Source organism: Nycticebus coucang, chromosome 13 (assembly GCF_027406575.1).
Source record: "Nycticebus coucang isolate mNycCou1 chromosome 13, mNycCou1.pri, whole genome shotgun sequence".
NCBI classification, from domain to species: Eukaryota; Metazoa; Chordata; class Mammalia; order Primates; family Lorisidae; genus Nycticebus; species Nycticebus coucang.
This window is the reverse complement of record NC_069792.1, coordinates 1,178,091-1,194,146: the sequence shown is the minus strand read 5'-3', so window position 1 is coordinate 1,194,146 and position 16,056 is coordinate 1,178,091. Positions and strand designations below refer to the sequence as shown.

General features: G+C 43.2%; 1 pseudogene; it reads left to right on the top strand.

The window, feature by feature from the left end:
* Positions 1 to 2,885: 2,885 nt before the first annotated feature.
* LOC128564013 (securin-like) lies at positions 2,886 to 9,689 on the top strand (annotated as a pseudogene).
* The last annotated feature ends 6,367 nt before the right edge of the window (positions 9,690 to 16,056 follow it).

The window sequence follows — 16,056 nt, the reverse complement described above, 5'->3', positions numbered from 1 at the left end:
TGAAACTGGACTTGTTAAACTCTCTAGACAATCATTCATTTACGTTTAATTTCAGTAAATACTATTACAATAAAGACATCGGATAACTGGATAACTAGACTCCAGGTTCTAAGCCATCCATCTGAATATGAGGAAACTTATGGACTGCATAAGGTGAAGTACGATACTACAGATTTGTGGTACAGTTTCCAATCATACCATAAGTAATTCAGCCTCAAACATTACTTGGTGTGTATCACACTTTACGGGGGCAAGACATGATTGCAAGAGGGACTTTGCCTAACAATTGTAATCAGTGTAACCTGGCTTATTGTACCCTCAGTGAATCCCCAACTATAAAAAAAAAAAAACATTACTTTTCCTTCTGTAATGTAAAAAAATACTTGTGAACCAAATTAAACAAGTTACTGCCATACACTGAATTGTGATTGATGAAAAGGGGGTTAGGTGGACCCATGCTATAGGCGGACTACAGGGAATCTCTGACTCTGCTGTAATTGTATAGGAAACCTTCTATGTGTTATAAGGGCACATGTGAGAATTTTTCTGCAGAAAAGGACTATTCCTTCCTTATACTGTACCGGGGTCATTTGGCCTTAAAAAAGAGCAACCCTTTCAATGTAACCCATTTGGTACTTAGTGTCTTTACTGTCTGCTCATTTATTTATGACTCAACTAACTTTTACTGAGTGACTATATAAAATACATTCCCTGTCTTCAGGCTTCTTCTGGGCTAATTTGGAAGTGCAAACGGAAAGAAACGCTGTGAAAGAAGTTCAATTTGCTGAGCAAATCTCACACCCGGATGTCAGGGAAGGGCTACTGAGCAATATTTGATTCCCTCGAACTATTACTTTCTACCTTTAATGAGCCTCAGGATGGTTCCTCAGTCCTTTGGACACAACTGATCTGCCCAGGAGATGTTAAGAGTGTTCTTGGTCTCTTTAATGACAAGAACATTTAAGAACATTCTTAAATGACAAGATGTCTTGGTCTTCTTTTATACACTCCCTTCCTCAGGCCTGGAATTTGCTGATTCACACAGGAGCTCTGGCCTGCTTACTGGGCAATGATATTAATATTTATTTATTTATTTATTTATTTATTTTTTGAGACAGAGCCACAAGCTATGGCCCTGGGTAGAGTGCTGTGGTGTCACAGCTCACAGTAACCTCCAATTCCTGGGCTTAAGCAATTCTCTTGCCTCAGCCTCCCAAGAAGCTGGGACTACAGGCGCCTGCCACAACGCCTGGCTATTTATTGTTGCAGTTCAGCGGAGGCTGGGTTTGAACCCACCACCCTTGGTATATGGGGCCAGCACCCTACTTACTGAGCTACAGGCACCACCCAGGGCAATGATATTTAGAGATCATGGTCCAGATGCTAGGGGTTTAAAACTAAATATTTTTTAAATGATAAAAGGAAACTCAAACTTTGTACGTCAGTGGTTTAGTCTCCAAAATCATGTGGTTAAATAAAAGTAAAGATGGAGTTATAGGAGCCAACGTGAGGGAGCAGGAAGGAGGGGGATGGACCGAGGTCCACCAGCTTCAGATCTCTCTCGACCTCTTCGTGTCCAAATGGAGATATCATTGCCTCCTTAGGACCATGTTTGAGATTAAATGCAATGTCACTAAAGCACCTGAATCTCACATGTAACTACATACACCGTATTTCATTGAATTTCTTTTAGACCATAAATTGTGAGACACCCCTTGGCTTCCATGGTCTTCCATTGCATTAGGCTAAGCCATGCCTGGCCCCATCCACCCCACATCCCAGCTTCCTGCTTGTGGTCTGGGGTCCAGCCTCACCAGGCGGCTCCCAGCACCCTGCTCCAGACTTCTGCACGGGCTGTCCTCTCTGTGAAGGCATTGTTCCTAGAGTCCATTCTTCTCCTTACTCAGATTTCATTTAAAATAACTCTTTGCAGCAAAGCAAAGAAAATGCTTCTTTGTTTTCACTCTCTCGGGATACGAACTTTTTAACCCATAATATAGGAGGGTTGTTGTTTTATAACTATAGTTATCAGTTAATTTCTTTCCAGGTTCACTCAAATAGAATACTCTGACTGAAGTTCTGTTTTGAACATAAAGATTAAAAAGCCAAACTTCACGTAAGTACTCCTTAGAAAGTACCAAGTGTCTCAGGGTTCTGAAGCCCTTCCAGTAAACACTACCAACTAATGCAATATCACAAAGATTATTTCCTCCTTATTTTTAAACAATGATGAAAGCAGTTATACAATGTTTTTATAGAGACTAATCTGAAAGTTTCTCTGACATGGTCATAAATGTACAGGCTCTGGAATTGTGCAGCACAGGGAGAAATACTGATTCCCCTGATGATTAGCTGTAGGTCCAGGAAAAACATATTTAGCTTGTCTGTACATCAGTTTTCTCTGCTAAAAACTGGGTACCACACCAATCTTTATTTTATAAAAATTGTTGTAAGTATTAAAGGAAACAATGAAGGCAAAGTGATTTATTTCTATTATTTCTATCTACCTGTGATTTATTTCTATTCCCAAGCAAGATGGGATAATGAGCTGATTTGTACTCCTAGATGAAACAGCAAACCTCCACACAAGTTAAAAAAGATTTTAAGATTCTGGTTTCAGGCAACAAAGAATATTAGTCCCTGAGACACAGAAAACCCCTGAGACACAGAAAACACAGGGACCTCCTGAGATGCTGAGCTGATGGCCGTGAGTGAGCCACCAGGGCGGGTACACGGGTGGGGCCAGTGGACACCTGAGTCGAAAAAAGGAAGCTGAGATTCCCCAAGACCAGGGCCAGCATCGGCATCCCTTGAGAGGAGCGGAACCTCCAGACACCTGCAGCTAGCCCCTTTCTTGCGCCTAGTTGGATCCTGGTTAGTGCAGCATGGCTGGGCAAACCGCCATCCAAAGAGGCAGGTCACGTGCCCAGTTCTCCACAGCCAAGGAGTAATGTCTGTCCCCACAAGCCACCATGAACATAATCATGACTCACAGACCCTGTGTCAAGTACTCAGAAGAGTATTAATTCATGAGTGAGAAATAATTAGTCCTAGACTGAGCACTGTCTGACCTCACCTAACAAAACTTAAAAGTAACACCTGAAAGGACCAAACTGTTTCTAAGTAAGTGCATCCAAAAGCAAGGTTCAGAATACTTGTAGGAGTTTAAAATATCAAGTATCCTGCTGCACTCTTAGAATAATCCAGAACGGCTACTCTGATCTTTGTAGATAAGGAAAATTGGAGAACCAGCCACACGTTGTGGCTCCTAAAGATGGGCTAAAGTTGAAATCTGGAGCTTCCTCACCTAAAGCTGCCAGAAAGGCTAAAGAACTGTCAACAGAACTTGAAAAAAGTCAGTAAGACGGACGCTTCAAACAAAAGCAGCCAAACTTGCCTGCAAAAAAAGGTGACCGAGAAGACGACGGAGTCAAGCTCTGTTCCTGCCTCAGATGACATCTGTCCAGAAATAGAAAAATTCCTGCTCTTCAATCATCTAGATTTTGAGAGTTTTGACTTGCCTGAAGACCACCAGATTTCAGACCTCTCCTTGAATGGAGTGCCTCTCATGATTATTGATAAGGAGAGAAAACTTGAAAAGCTGCTACAGCTGGGCCCCTTCACCTGGAAGATGACCTCTCCACCCTGGGAAGCTGATCTGTTGCCATCTCCTTCAAGAATTCTGTCGACCCTGGAGGTGGAGTTGCCACTTGTTTGCTATGACATAAATAATTACATATTTCTTAGTGCTTTACATGTAGGGTGTGTTTGTATTAATAAAGCATTTCTTTAACATAAAAATAAATAAAATATCAAGAATACAACAAAACAAAATTAACAATTTCCACTATTCAGTTAAAAAGTAGGCCCACAAACAAGCAGAAAAATACAACCCAAAATGCGAAGCAAAAATCAATAAATCAAAACCAACAACTGACAGATGTGTTAAAATAAGCAGACAAGAACATTAAAATGGTTGCAATAGCTATGTTCAGAAAGTTAAGCAGAGATATGGAAGTTATTTATTTATTTTTTTTGGCCGGGGCTGGGTTTGAACCCGCCACCTCCGGCATATGGGACCGGCGCCCTACTCCTTGAGCCACAGGTGCCGCCCAGAAGTTATTTTTAAAAGACCCAAATTAAACCACTAATACAATGTCTGAGATGAAAAATATACTGGATGGCATTAATGGCAGAATAGACATTGCTGAAGAAAATATTAGTGAGCTTGAAAACATACCTAGAAACTATTGAAAACAAAATACACAGAGAAAAAAAGAACTAAAACTTAGTGGACAGAGCATTACTGAGCTGGCACTCTAGGAAGCAGGGATGGGAATAGAAAAATATTTGAAGAAATAACTGAAAAATTTCCAGGATTTGAGGAAAACTATAATTTTACAGAGAGGTTCAGGAATCACAACAAAACTCAAGCCAAAAAAAGAAGGAACTAGAATCAGCTATATTATTATCAAATTGCTCAAAACCAGTGACAAAGAGAAAAACCTTCAAAGCAGCCAGAAAAGAGAGAAATATTTTATAGAAGACCAAAGATAAATATAATTGCAGAGTTTTAGCTAGAAGCTGTACAAGCAAGAAGACGGTGGATCAACATCTCTAAAATAATAAAGCAAACAAAAAAAAAAAAACAACTGTGGACATAGAATTCTATACTCAAAAAATAAAAAAAAAACTTCAAAAGACTTAGTAAGACCTAAAAAAGCCAAAAGAATTCATCTACAGCATATTTGCACTACTAGAAATGGTAAATGAAGTTTTTAAAGCAATGAATTTATCAAGAGAAGACTAGAGTTCTAAATATTTACGGACATAGTTAAAAAGTTTTAAAATACATGAACCAAAAGGAAGACTATTTATAAAAGAAAAAGCTAATGAGCCACACATTATTAACATTAAACTCTTCTCTTTGTGAAAAACATCATTAAGAGAATAATAAGTTAAGTCACAGACTAGGAAAAAATATATTTTATAATATTTTCAAAATATATACCTGATAGTGGACTGGTATTTTAAATATACAAAGGATATAGAAAGGATTCTTACATAGAACTCACCAATAAGTAAGCAGTTAAAAAAAAAATGGGCCATAAAAACTAAAACACTTCCCCAAAAAAGATAGGCAAGTGACAAATAGACATTGGAAAGGAATCCAACATTCTTTTTCATTAGGAAAATGCAAATTAAAACAATAATCGTATGTCAATACACACTCAATAAAATGGTTAAAACCCAAAGAATTGCAATCATGTCTTGCCCCCTAACAATTGCAATCAGTGTAACCTGCTTATTGTACCCTCAACGAATCCCCAACAATAAAAAAATAAATAAATAAATAAATAAATATGTAATTATATCTCAATTAAAAAAAAAAAACCAAAGAATTAACAATACAATTTTTGGGGTGACAACGTGATACAACAAAAAGTCGTGTTTATCCCTGATGGGAATGCAAATGACATAGCCGCTTTGGAGCACAGTTAGGCAGTTTCTTATAAAACTAACAGAGTCTTTACCAGCTGACCCAGCAATTTTGCTTCTGTCGAGTTGAAAATTTATGCTCACCCTCAACAATGTGCACACAAATATTTATCCATAATTGCCAAAACCTGGCAGCAACCAAGATGTTCTTCAACAGGCGAATGGATAAATAATAGCACCAACATACATAGGAAGATATTCAGCAGCCCAAAGAAATATCAACCCGCAACAAATAACACGGCTAAGTGAGAAAAGCAGCCTGGAAACGCTACATGCTTCTGATTCCATTTAAATGACACCCTGAAAAGGCAATCCTATGAATGTGGAAAACAAATCACCAGTTTCCAGTGATTTTTGGAAGGGGGGAGCTGTGGAAAGGTGACGCCCAGGGATATTTTTAGATGGAGAAAGTATTATGTATGATAATGGAGCGCCTTGCCCTTTACCAAAATCAGAGTTTTACCACACAGAATTAACATTTATGTATGCAAATTTTTAAAATGTTTTTAGGATATCAGGATTCCAGGATAGAAGAACATGACAAAAGAATCTAACTACTTGATAAACATATAAACAACCTCAGTCAAGGCTATCAGAGAAGCAGGTAAAGGAAAAGGAGGGCTCGCCTAAGTCACTTTAAAGACAGCGACCGTAAGACTAAAGGTAGAAGATACTGTCTGTAGACTGTTCCCTACCTGACGAAGTTGTTTCCCACTTCAGCAAGGGTTAACAAATCTGTTGCTGTTATACATAGCCCTGGAATTGAACAATTCCATAAAGGGAGGGTGGTGGGTAGGAGCCAGGTGTCACACTATTAGGTGAAAGAGATACAGGGTTCCCCCATTCAAGGCTGGACAGGGGACCCCAGTTTTCCTAGGTTTGAGCAAGTTCATGAAGGGAACACCCTGATCTTTTGCCCTGAGCTGGAGGGACTGCATTCAATCTTTTGTCAAGAACACTCATTAACGATGAAAATGTGTTTCTATTTACCAAGTCTCTGGCCAAGTGTACCTGATACCCCAAGATAAAAGAGCCCACATAGAGACTCCCCAGTTAGTTCTTTCCCCCCACCAGAAGCTCTGGTGCCTTTCTAATTTCCTTTTTTTTTTTTTTTTTTTGAGACAGAGTCTCACTTTATCGCCCTTGGTTGAGTGCTGTGGCATCACAATTTCCAGCTATTGGGCATAAGCGATTCTCTTGCCTCAGCCTCCCAAGTAGCTGGGACTACAGCTGCCCGCCACAATGCCCAGGTATTCTTTTCGTTGTTGTTGTTGCAGTTTGGCCAGGGCTGGGTCCGAACCCGCCACCCTTGGTATACAGGGCTGGCACCCTACTCAGTGAGCCACAGGCGCTGCCCTCCTTTCTAATTTCTAATAAAAGTTTTATCTTACCACTGATCTATGGTCCATGAATTTATTCTTCGAATCCCCGAGTCTAAGGACCTACTGAAGGGCAAAATTCCAGTATCAAAAATTTGCAGACAAGTAGAATGTTCTCTACGTTAATAGATGAGAGTTGGTTGACGTGAACATGAACTCATTTTTAGTTTACTATAGAGGCAGATGGTTTATGTAGAAATATTTACACACACATGTATAAACATGGGTTAGTACCGACACTGTATTTCCTTACTCTAACTGAGAGGGCTGAGAAGCATCGGGTCCTGCTGACAACATGCATACCTCACACTGCGATCTTGGTGTGAAATGCCATTCTCCAATAAAACAAACCACAGTTTTTTTGAGAAATGACTGTAAGCTTGAGGTAAAAAATATACCATATGAAAGAGGACCCTGTCTTGGTGCCAGAAAGTAAGGAAGTACAAAGAAACAAGACCCCACAATGATGAGTTTGACAAAGGGACAGGGACCAACTGAAAGGTCCCTGACAAAGGGACAGGACCACCAGCTCCTGATGGCCAACACCAGGATATGTGAACAGCAAAATAACCCAAAGGATAAAGCAGAGGTTTGTGATTCCATACGTATATTAAGAAAACTAAGTATATAAATAAATGGAAGAGAAAAGATAAATCTCTCATACAGAAGAATTCTAAGTAATTTGTGTTGGTACGGATTCCTTGCAGGGGAGGGACACAGCTCCCTTCCTCTACCGGGGCCCCGCATGCAGGCAACAGTCACTTTACAGAGGAGAAGCTTGGCAAACGTGCCTTTGGCCAGGTGACCAAGGCCAAAAGCAGAAGGTGCCAAATTGAACAACTCAGTAGACACCAATAACAAAAGATGAATGCAAGCCACATCCAGCCCATTTTGTAACTGCAGGAGTCAACTGTGAGCTGAGTAACACCAATTTAATACAGTTGTTTTCCTTCTTAACATGTGTATACCCTCAGTATGTGCCCTTGACATGATGTAAGAGACTGGCACTTTACAGCTGGTGGTATTCCTCCCCACAGTTCATAAAACCAGTCTAATCACGAGAAAAACATCAGACGAACCCCAATACAGGGTAATGCTACAAAACCCCTGAGCAGTGTTCCAATGTTGTCAAAAACAAGGGAAGTGTGAGGAACTCACAGTCAGGAGGCACCGAGGAAGACCTGACAGGCAGGGAATGTGTGGTCCTGGAGGGGACGCTGGGACAAAAAAAGCTAAGGAAATCTGAATCAAGTGTTTATTCCAGTTAATAATGTATAGCTATTCATTTCCACCATGGTGGGACTTGGGTGCAGGATACACGGTAATCCTCTGTACTGTCTCTGCAACTTTTCTATAAATGTAAAACTATTCTAAAATAAAAAGTTTATTACAAGAATAAAGAGTTGTCTTAAAAAGAGAGTGCCTAGCATTTGTTTGGCTGTCAGTGGGCATCTCATACCCAAGGTCAAAGAGACTTTGAAACGCCCAGAACTTAAAAAAGGAAACATCGTGTTACATTGTGAAACTCAAAGCCTTAGAAGACACCTGCAGGCGATGGGCCCCGACGCTGCTTCCCCAGGTCACCTCTGGATCAGCCTAGGTGAGTACCTCTATCCCGGCTTACCAGTAATGCACAGGGTTAGGAAATTTCCCAAGTATAACCGAGAATTGAGTGTAAGATGCAGGCATTTAGCCCTGGCCATCAGGTAGGTTAAAACACAGGGTATTTATATCAAGAGGGAACATGTTCCCCGAGTCAGTCGTGGCAGGAAACTCATCCTTGTAAGTAATCTGAGGACCATCTGACAACGTAATATCCTTATGGTTGGCTAGCCTCAGAAAATCGCTAAAAGGATAAAAACATTTCCCACAGCTTTCTAGGCGAAATGTAAAGCTTTCCTACCCCGATGAAGCATCCCTGGGCACTGCAGGGCTTGGCTGGGCCCCGCTCCCCGGGCCCACCCTGCCGGCCCGCAGGTCCCGACACGCGTGCCCGGCGCGCGTCCTGCCACCGCCCCCGCTGAGCCTGCAGGGCCCGCACGGTCGCAGCGCACAGGTAATTAGCGCGGGAAGCTGGGGCCCTGCGTGTCGGAGCAGGTCCGCCTTGGGAGTTTAAGATGCACCTGTTTATGATTAGCTGCAATAGATTCCACACCCCACGCCTCATTTCTTGGAGGAAAGCAAGAACTTGTTTGAGCAATGATCGCAACCTTTTCCCTCATTCGGCTTTTAACGTGTTTTCTCTCCTACCCTACTGCAAATGGATTTATTTAAACTGCTTGGCGAAACTCACAAAATAACTCTTCTTCCCTTCTCTTTAATGCAATAGGAGCCTCGCCCTCCCAGAATATGTTGGTGCCAAAACCCCACACCTCTCCTGGACTGTGGGTACCAAAGTACCATGGACCCTGCAGACCAACCCACCCCCCCGGGGTGAAGGCCAAGCCTGGGGGCTAGAGATGGGGCACAGCCACCTCCAAGCATTTCCTTAGAGTTTGGAAAGGGACCCCACCCCTGAGCCACCTGAGTTTGGGGAGCTCCAAGTCAGAAGGGAGGGATGCATTTCCATACCTCCGCCTGAATACCCGTCTCCCTTCCTGTGAGCCGCCTGCGCCTTTTCTGGATCCCTCTGTGAGTGGGCGCTGGCAGCACGGGGAAGTTCTCTCTGCCTTCTCTGCTAGATCCCTGGTGCAGCGCTACCCCTGGGCTGCTGAGCCAGGACACAACCTGGCCTGTCCCCTTTCCATCCCCCTGCTGTGCTGTCACTGCCTCCAGACAGTTCGCCTTTCTGGGGCCTCTGCCTCAGGCTGATCCCATTCCTAGGTACTCAGGTGGGCAATGGGTGTGTGGTGGGAGTGGGGGGGTGACGGGGGGTTGTAGGCAGAGGAAGGAAAAATGATGGATGACGAAGTCTTTTAGATCCCTGAAATTAGCCATCTGATCCAACAACAGCAGTGATTCCTAAAATTTTATAGTGTATTCAGAATCATCTGGAAAACTATACCCAAAAGGCAGTTGCCCAGAGATCTGGATGGGTCAGCAGTGGAGTCTGGGTGCATACCTTTGCGATTCTAGCTACACCCAAACGTGGAGGTTGCTGATTCACAGGTCAGCCCATTCATCAGGTTCTACTGTGTACTAAGACCTGGCCGCACTGGGACTTTACATGGAATTTCTGTGTTTGTCATTCTGGTTAAGTTCCACTAGGGTCCACCAAACGGATCAATTATTGAAAATTATTTATTGAATGTTTACTGAACTATCAGAGAATATGTTATCAGGAAATATATACATATATGTACATATATAATGTGGGGGAAATATATATGTGTGTGTGTATATATAATGTGTATATCAAAATTTGTCTTCTACAATTACAAAGAAAGTCTTCGTATGTGAAAATAAAATAAATAAATAAAAAAGATTAAAAAAAAAAAAAAGAGTCTTTAGCTTTCCAGGTGACTCTGCAATTACATGAAGAGTTTTGCGTTATGTAAACAACTACCAGGAGCCAGGATTTTCCAGAAACTGAAATACCTCCAGGTACAACTAGCTATGTCCATTTGGAGGAAATTATAAGTTACTCTTTAGATAAGCTTACTGACATAAGAAAAAAAAGCCTACCTCTCAAAGTCATGTTTTATTAAGAATTCCAGGACACAAAATGCAAAATGATATACAGCTAAATAATATTCATTGAATCCTATATTTGTAGTATTTATAAATTTATAGTATTTCCATTTTCTTTCACCCAGAATTTTTTGTTTCTCATTTTTTTTTTCTACTCAGGTAACCCGTGAAGATTAGTTTTTCTTGAACAAGGATTTGAGAAGGGATCTTGATTCATTATGTAACATTGGATTTCTTGAGTATAGGTGTTGTCTTTTAAATCTCTAAGAAAACAGAGCCAGAGAGCAGAGGTACTATGGGGAGCCGGGTTGAAGTCTGCATTGAGGGGTCTCTCGGCCAATGGAAGGCTTTCCTCTGCGGCCTGTTTCTGAGTCTTGTGTTTATTGCCTTCACCTGAACTTGCTTTGCTGGTGCACATCTCTGTGTACACAGGAGTCTTTGCTGAGAGATCCCTCCAGACTCTCTGGACTGCCTTCAGATAGATTCCTTTTATTTTCATTTTTTCCCCAAATTTCCAAGTGCCTGTTCCACTTGAGTGATTTCATACATGTTCAGTGAAAAAGATGAAAAGAAGATTTCAGAAATACAATCTGACCTAAAGAGAATTTATCTCCTTTTAAAGAAAAAAGGTGATTTGATGAGGCCATGCCGCATGGCAGGAACAGAAACTGAGGAATATGATGGGGCATCTTTTATTGTTCTGACCTTATGCAGAAACTGCCGCAAACTGGAGGCCGAGGAGCATCCAGAGGCGGGGTCATGATGGACTCCCACATGGGTACTCTCCAGTGCAGTCACTAGTCCAGCACCTGCTGCCCAGTGAGGCTAAGGAGCGGAGCGTCAGCAGTATTTGCTGTTAATTAATTTTGATGTAAATAGCTGCTTGTTGCTAGTGGAATCTCAGGCTTTTTGAAACACTTGGAATATATAAGAGTTAAACATCATGTCTACATATGCCTCCAGAGTGAGGACCAGCAGCTCAGCTCCACCCTGGGTGTGCACGGGGCATCAAGCGGGTGCCTAAGCTCCTTGCCCTCGCTCTGCTGGGGGCCACAAGGGCACCTGGCTGGCCCGGGCAGCAGCCGTGCAGCTTCCTCACTTTCCTGAAGAGAACGCATATTACTTCCTCTCTCCACTGAGGACCCTGCCCTGGAGGGAGCACCCCTCTGGAGAGGACTGGAGTCTGTTTAAGAGGTTCAAATGCTAGATGTGATTTCCTCTGCGGCTTGCTTCAGAGTCTTGTTTTTATTGCCTTGAGAACGGGGTGTTCAAGCACAAGGCACGAGGAAGACTGCCTAATCAGGGAAAAATATGAGAAGATAAAACACCACGTTGAACCATGTGTAATTTAAGGAAACCGAAGACTTCCTTTTCCCTGCGGAGACCCACAGGTCCATTCTTTAGATGATGGCCTCCCAGCAACTCAGTTAGAGCTGACTGCCTCGTGGTGAGCTTCCCATTTTCTAAATGCCAGGCACATTGCTAAGCACTTTTCACAAACTATTACCTTTAATTTTCATAACAGCCCTAGAAATAGGCAATAACTTCTTTGTTTGTTTACAGTGAGAAAACTAAGGCTAAAGAGCATTAGAAACTTTACTCCAACCATGTAACTTGGATTCAAGCCGGGTAGGTCCGGGTGAGAGGTCTGTGTCTGCTCACCTGGCTTCCAGGTACAGAGGCCGTCGTCACGAAATGTACAGTGACATACACACAGCCTTGGGATAGACATATGGGGACACGGAATGGACATAAAGATAGATAGAGGGCTGTGAAGACGTAGACAGGTGTGGATGCAAATACACAAGAATCTGATTTTAAAATGAGAGACTTAAAAGTCGGGGCAAAGGATTGGAGCAATATGACTCCTCACTTCATAAATTAATACCTCACAGAGTTTCACACTGAGGATGCCCAACATACTATATTCTCTCTCCAAGAGGGAAAAAAGTAGAAACAATCAAATTAAATATTACAGAATATACTGATGTATGGGATGGATTATTAACAGATTCTATGGAATTTCAGGGTGATCACGTCATCATTCTGGAAAAGCTTTACAAACGGAAAACTCTCACACTAATTTCTATATTTTGATAGTCCTACCAGGGCCTTCCAGATTGCTCTTATTTGTACATATATATTAATACATATTTTAAAAGTCCTCTTTATGTTATCTATTATGAAAGGCTATTAGAGTTAACCTATCTCCTTACTAGGATGGGAAGAGTTTTGTATTTCTTTGAATTGCTACAATTCATTGCAATATCTGAGAGAGCAGACATATAATAAATATTTTGTAAATAAATGAATTTATAGAAGATAAATTTATAGACATAAAACACACTTTAATATATGATGGGTCATATATCAAGCCTGAACATAGACAGTCTGAGATAATATTCTCATCTCTGTGTCTTTCCCAAAGGGTGCCCAGGCAGGCCAAAGCCACCCTGGAGTGTGCAGTTCCTGGCAGGATCGGCTGGGTTCGCAGCCTTCACATTATTTAAACACTAGTCTCACTCCTAAGCAATGACTAGGACAACACGGGGTCACGTGCAGCCATTCTTTTCCAGTTCCTAAATTAGGGCTAGGTTAATATTAGTCCAGAAAAAAGTAAGCACTAACTTCATTCTTCCTGTAAGCTTCAAATATAATATGAAAAAAAACAACATAGATATTTTTGAAATAAAGAAAAGAGGGTTTTGGGGTACAGTCACTCCCTTTAGGTTCCTGGGGTGGCAGTGTGGGTGCAGGTGGGAAGGAGAAGGGCCCTCACCAGCGGGGTGGGCAGCACCCTGTTCAGGACACAGTGTGCTCTGGGCCTCCTGGCAGCCCATGTCCCCTCCACAGAGGTTTCAGAAGTCATTTGGTAGTGGATTCACATAAACATTTATTAAGGGGGTGGGGGGCAGCCCAGAGTGGAGGGTGAAGAAACAAACTGGATTGAAATAAGCAGTAAAACGTTACCACAAGCCCTTTGGGGACTGCTGCAAGGTTAACAGAAGGCGGGTAGGAAGGAATGAGGCCCGTGTCAGTAGGAAACTGGGTGCTGTATTTAATATGTCTGTGACGGACTTGATTATGAAGTGAACTGTTTGTGAAGCAGGCTGACCAGCAAAATTGTTTTGGTTAGCAACAATTCCGGGAGACGTGAGGCAGTCCAGATGGTCTCCATGATCCAGGGTGCGAGGTGCAGTGTGGGTGTGAGATGCACCCAGGCTGGGAGGCTGCCAGGCCTGCTCTCAGGCCCAGCCCCAGCCGCTCTGCAGCCCCAGACTCCTGAGGCTCCCAGGGCACCACCTTTCCCTTCTCTGAGGTCCCCTACTCTCCAACCCCTGCACCCACCCCACTGAAGGGGCAACATGGGCAACCTGGTTTCTGACTTTTGGAACTGCCAAGTCCTGAGCAGCACAGCCACTGAAGAGCCACTCCAGACGGCAGCCAAAGGCAAGCAATCACTGAGGATGCAATTCTGTCTTCACCAGCTCCGGCCCTTCCAGGAAAGGTTCAGGGAGGTGTGGCTGGACTTGAAAAGACATTAAAGAAACACTGTTTATAACACTGTTTATCGTTTATAACTGAGAGGCTGTCCGTGGAAGTATGATAATGTACCGACTATACTATGAGTATTTTCGTAAGGTCATATTTGCATGGAATAGATTGCAAGTGTTTCTATACTGACAGAGAGAATACACTGCATTTCTTATAGGGCAGATAAGTACAAAATACATTTCTGTAAATTTCTTTTTTTTTTTATTTTTTATTCTTTTCACTTTTTGGCTGGGGCTAGGCTTGAACCCGCCACCTCCGGCATATGGGGCCAGCGCCCTACCCCTTTGAGCCACAGGCACTGCCCCATTTCTGTAAATTTCAACCTTTTGCAGAGTGCTTCACATTCGAGTTTTCATTTTTCTCCCCGTTTGATAGTCTAAAGCCCACAGAGGCTAACACAGCAATTCAGAGTAGGTCTCAGCGCTAGATGCTAACAGATGTAGGATAGGACCTTATGATCTATTTTTTTCTCAAGCACACTATCAACAGTTTAAGGCACTGTATATATTTAGAAATGTCTTCCAATCTGAGCTTAGGAGTTTTAGAGTCTTGTACATGTGTTTCTGCATGACACTTCCAAAGACCAGGGTGTTCAAACCGCACTGTTGAGAGAACAGAGATTCCATCCAACCCAAACCTCTCCAGTTACCTCCCCCAGTCAGGCTTCAGCTCCTTGGGGAAGCAGGCGGGAATCTGTGCCTTCCTCCAAGATCACCTGCCTGTCAGGCTCTGCCCATAGCCTCCTCCCCTCCTCCCTTCCTTCCCCAAGCTCTGAGAGTTTACCATATATGAGGTATAAAACTAGAAGCAGAGACACAGCCATGGATAAAATGAACTCCTGGTCCTGGGGGGCCCTAGGCTGCCCACACCACAGCACCCCACTCACCCCTGCACGGGTACAAACACCCTCTGCCTGCACACCCAGCTGTGCCCACTGAGAACCTGGGGTAGAGGAACTGGCTGTGAGTATCTGGGTTTTGCTATTGTAATGGTCAAACCGGGTCTCAGTGCTCTGGAGGGATGGCAAAGAACAATGAGGGGGCAGAACAAGGGGTGTGGGGGTGAGGCGAAGGGTCCAAGACAGCCAAGAGTGGATGTGCGGGAGGAACAGCAGTGGGAGGCCGGTGGAAAGAAGCCGTCATAAAGGGGGCAATTTCCAAACAAGTGCATTTCTGAAAATGATCATCTAAAGCCATTCACTTTTCTGGCACATCTAAAGCCATTTCACTTACTGTGACTTGTGTATTCAACTTATTCGATCAACAAACATCATGGGAGCTTCTGAGACACACAAGCTTCTGCCTTCTGCATAGACAGTCAGAGCCAGGAAAAGTCAGTCAATGATTGCCATCACAGTGCAGTGAAGTCAACACTGGAAAACGGTTTGTTTACAAAAATGCAGCGCTGTTAAAATACTCACGTATATTGATGTGGCAATGCCACCTGCAAAAATCCACCTGGATGGGCCAGTAAAGGAACCGAAGCCAGGCAGGGGGCTCACCCTGTGATCCCAGCACTCTGGGAGGCCAAGACAGGGGTCCCTAGAGCCCAGCAGTGCAAGACCAGCCTGAGCAAGAGTGGGACCCCATCAGGCAGGGGGCTAACTCTCTGATCCCAGCACTCTGGGAGGCTATGGCAGGGATTCCCTGAGCTCAGAAACCAAGGCCAGGCAGGTGGCTCACCCTGTGATCCCAGCACTCTGGGAGACCAAGACAAGGGTCCCTAGAGCTCAGGAGTGTAAGACCAGCCTGAGCAAGAGTGAGACCCCATCGCTACTAAAAATGGAAAAATGGTAGCCACCTGTAGTCCCAGCTACTTGGGAGGTTGAGACAGGAGATTGTCTGAGCCCAAGAGTCTGAGGTTGTTGTGAGCTAGACTGATGACCACTACACTGTAGCCTGGGCAACAGACTGGGACGCTGTCTCAGAAAAAAAAAAAAAAGAAAACCAAGGTGACCCATTGGGCTTTCTCTGTGAGAAGACTCAGAGAGTGC